The following is a 4,692-nucleotide window of genomic DNA, read 5'->3' as shown; positions in this document are numbered from 1 at the left end:
AACCATGTTAACGACTTAAAGACTTCATTGGGATTGTGAAGCCAGACCGATACTACTTTTATCGTAGTTGTATGATCTTATCTTGCATCTTCTATCGTACGAGTACAATCAGATTGAATGGCTTGAGATTAGTATCTCTGATAGAAAAGATATAGAAAGTAGTCACAAACATCTTCGTCTCATTGTTTGTGATTCCACAACATTTTGTTTTGCTACCATACGATTAGGATTGTTGTTAGGTGATTGATTTATCTAGGCTGTTCTTCGGGAATATAAGACCGGATTATCAATTGGTTCCTGTTCACCTTGATGATTATCAAAAGATGGAACAAAAACTTTAGGATTTTTCTGTGGGTGACATATTGATCCTTTGGTAGACTTGTATGTGTGAGACAAATTTGTTTATTGTCAAAGCCTACGATTTTGGGTCGTAGCAACTCTTAGTTGTGGGTGAGATAAGCTAAGGGAATCAAGTGCGCAGTATCCTGCTGGGATCAGAGGCGTAGGGAGTACAACTGTACCTTGGATCAGTGGGAGACTGATTGGGGTTCAACTACAGTCCAGTCTGAAGTTAGCTTGAAGTAGGCTAGTGTCTTTAGCGGCTTAACACAGTGTGTTCAATCTGGACTAGGTCCCGTGATTTTTCTGCATTTGCGGTTTCCTCGTTAACAAAATTTCTGGTTGTCTGTGTTATTTCAGTTTCCGCATTATATTGTTTTATCTTTATAATTGAAATAATACAGGTTGTGCGTTATATCATCAATTAGAGTAATCCAACCTTTGGTTATTGATTGTCATTGATGGATCATTGGATATTGGTCTTTGGTACTATCCAAGTTATTCCTTGTATTTGATTAGTACTCGCAGTTTCTGTTTGAGGAAATCAAATCAAGAGAGAGATATATAAACTCGTTGATGTACTTTTAATTGATTGAGTCTTGTTTATTCTCTTAAAAGTATATTCGAGGTTGTCCATATAGATTGCTAAGCGAAATATTGGATGGTGTTGTTAGACCCCCGCTTTTTCACAGGGTCTCGATAGAAACCTAAGGTTAAAGGAGAATCGACTCTAGCTAATACAACTAGTATCACACATGAGGTGTGGAGATTGGGTTTCCCAGTTGCTGGAGTTCTCCTTTATATAAACTTTCAAATAAGGGTCTGCAATCAATGTTATCTTAGTAACAAAGCATTCAATATTCACAGTTAGATGAAAACCTGATTAGATTCAAGCTAATATATTCCAACCGTTAGATCGAAACTTAGCATGTTACACACAGATGAAATGCACGTTTATTTAGGTTTGTGTAACCGTACCCAAACATGTACACTTATTTGGTTCAACATTAGTTAACCAGATGGTTAGCCATATGAGCACTTACATATTAAACATATTCTTCTTTACCATAACTAGCTCAAATGACTCAAATGAACTAGTTACAGAGTTGTTCAATTTCTTAGATCTTATAGAAGTATACAAGACACAATCGAAGCAAAAACGATTTGATTCACTCAAATCGATTCATGAATTTTATAGCCACGGTTTGCAAACTTGCATTCCTTAGTTTATATAAGTCTAAGTTCATGGATAATCGTTTTCAGAAAATAACCAACTTAAGTACGCATTTTGGTACGCGGACTTAAGTACCTGAACTAAGTTTGTTTTAAGTTCACAATCTCCGGCAGAAATTCACGGGATGTGAACTTCCGACAGTACACGGATTTTAGTTCCGGTTTTCCTGAGCACCAAAGTACGCATACTTTGGTTCAAGGAATAAGGACTCACACATGTATGAGTTACCACACAATGTTTATATCCAACCATGGTAATATAATCTAAACTCTCATTTCAATCATTGAAACATTCTTATAGAATGTTATATAGTTGTTATTCACAAACCATTTTTTCGTGGCTATAATGTTCATGAATTGATTCATGTGAATCAAAATATATTTTGCTTCAATTGTGTCTTGTATACTTCTATGATAATATAAACAATTGAACAGCTCTAGAACTAGTTTCATTTGAGTCATTTGAACTATTTATGGTTAAGATGAATATGGTTGATATGAAAGTGTTCATATGGCTAACTTCGGTTAACTATTGTTGATCCAACAAGGTGCACATGTTTAGGTACGGTTATTCATACCTAAATGAAGTCGCTTTTCATTTGTGTGTAACAAGATAAGTTCGATCTAACTGTTGAAAGATATTAGATTGAGTCTAATCAGGTTTTCATCTAACGGTGAATACTGAATGCTTTGTTACCAAGGTAACATTGATTAAACCCTTATTTGAAGACTATATAAAGGAGAACTCTAGCAACTGGGAAACCCAATCCACCTCTTGTGTGATACTCGTTACGACTAGAGTTGATTCTCCTTTAACCTTAGGTTTTTCATGAAACCCTGTAGGTTAACGACTTGAATACTTCATTGGGATTGTGAAGCCAGACCCAACTATTTTCTCTGTAGTTGTGTTTTCTGATCTTGCTGTTAGAGCACTGCTCGATCGAACTCGCAAGCGTTGCTATCTCAAGCTTGTTGTCAAGTTTAGTTGCCAAAACTATAAGTCTTGATTTCTAATCTACTTATAGCTAAGTCTCAAACTAGGACTGAAAGTGTAGTTGAGATCAAAGACTCCATGGAGATCATCATACAAAGATGAAGAACTACTCAAGGAACTGGTGGAACTTCATCGACTAAAAGGTATGTGGAGACTTGAACTTATCTATCACTCAAAAGTCTATCTACTCTATCTCCTATCTTGAGACAAAATTCGTATTGCTATATAGACTTTGATTATACACATTTGTTATTTCGAGCCGAGTTTATCTCGCTTATCTATTTCTCGGAATATGTGTTGGTAAGCTTTCGCTTTGGCCAAGTTCATCTTTACTAGTGACGAAAGTCATTTAAGTTTCAATTACTTGAAAATTGCTTTGACGGTTTGCAAAAGATTGCATTCCTTATTATATAAATGTATTAGTTCATGAATAAACCGAATTTAGAACATAACCTACTCAAGTATGCAAACGAGTACGCATACCTAAGTAGTCGGACTTAGTTTGGGTTCGCCAGTATACGAACGGGTACGCATACCTTCCAAACTCAGCGGAAATTCCCGGACCTGAACCTCACGCCAGTACGCGTACCGGTAAGCGTACAAGGTTCCCGGACTTTCACTGAACCAACCAGTACACATACGGGTATACATACTATGGTTCCCAGACTTGGATTACATATATGCAAGTACACATACTATGCTTTATCCAATCATGCTTAAGTGTTCGAAACTCCATATCAATCATTGAAACATTCTCGGAAGACGGGAATAGATGTCTCACACAAACTATTAGCTTCAAAGCAATTTTCAAGTGATCGAATGATCAATACGAAATATTCTGAGTCTACATCAAATGACTGTTTCACACAAATCATGTAAGATGTTACCATGCGATTTTCACATGATCATGTTTTGACTTTCGTCAAGAATATAAGGTGAACTTGGCCTTTAGATTCAGTATTTTCATGAATCAAGAAATATCTGACGATCTTTTCGGCAGATGGATAATAGGTATTATCCTTCAAATTATATTTTTCAGCAAGATTTCTGAAAAACTTGAGCTCGTTATAGTCATCTGAATCTGACTTTTTCCCCATATCAGTTTGTTTTCCAATAAACCCAACATAGTTAATATTATTGTGTTCCACTAGTGAACTTACAGTACATAGCTGTTTATCAATTTTTGAAAAAATCTTTCTTTAGGAAGTATATCATCTTATTGATCAACGTTAACTGAATCAGACATTAGATTCAATTCTTATAGGTTGGATCGCACCAAACACAGACTGTTAGATCTTATCGTGTTTGCTTTCTCTGATACCAATTGAAAAGACGAGGGTACCCAAATATACCTCAAGCTAAAACTTTTCCTACCTATAAGTCCTTTCTCCGAAAGTGACTGTCTATGGACTGAGTCGAGACAATACAACTAATCGTTTCACACTTCGTGTGATCGTCTATGGATACGAGATCGAGAGAATATAACAACGAAGTATGTTTACTTGATATTATAGGTTCGGACTTAACCAAACACTATAGGATTGCTTATCAAGTAAATAGGAATTAACGTTTGTGTAATTTACTTTAATTATAAAAAAACAATTATAATGCGGAAAATAAAAGTAAATGACACAACAAGATTTTGTTGACGAGGAAAACTGCAAATGCAGAAAAACCCCGAGACCTAGTCCAGAATTGAATACTCTCAAGATTAAGCCATTACACAAAATTACACTAACTTCGTATAGTTGAGACCAAGTAACTAACCCTATAGGTCACCTAGTTCCGTATGTATTCCCACGCCTCCAACTTATAAATAAGTCACGTACTTGGATCAATCCTTTTGGTTCGTATTCCAAACAGTAAAGGAACAAGAAATATGTTTGGTATCAACTCTATTCAACAAAGTGATATGAGTCGGACAAAGGCTCCCGTTTATCTCAACGTAAACTCCTTCGTCAGGTCTAGATCTATCTTATGTTCAATCACCCAAAGGTAACCGATTAAGATTAAGCCAACAATACCTTTAATCCTAAGAACCGTGTTGATGCCGATCTACTCAATTAATCAATCCAATCTACCACAAGGATAAACCGAATATTAATTGGATCCTCTTTTACCGAAAA

This window comes from Papaver somniferum, chromosome 2, assembly GCF_003573695.1.
Source record: "Papaver somniferum cultivar HN1 chromosome 2, ASM357369v1, whole genome shotgun sequence".
Lineage (NCBI taxonomy): Eukaryota > Viridiplantae > Streptophyta > Magnoliopsida > Ranunculales > Papaveraceae > Papaver > Papaver somniferum.
The sequence above is the reverse complement of the archived record's forward strand: the minus strand, read 5'-3'. Positions refer to the sequence as shown.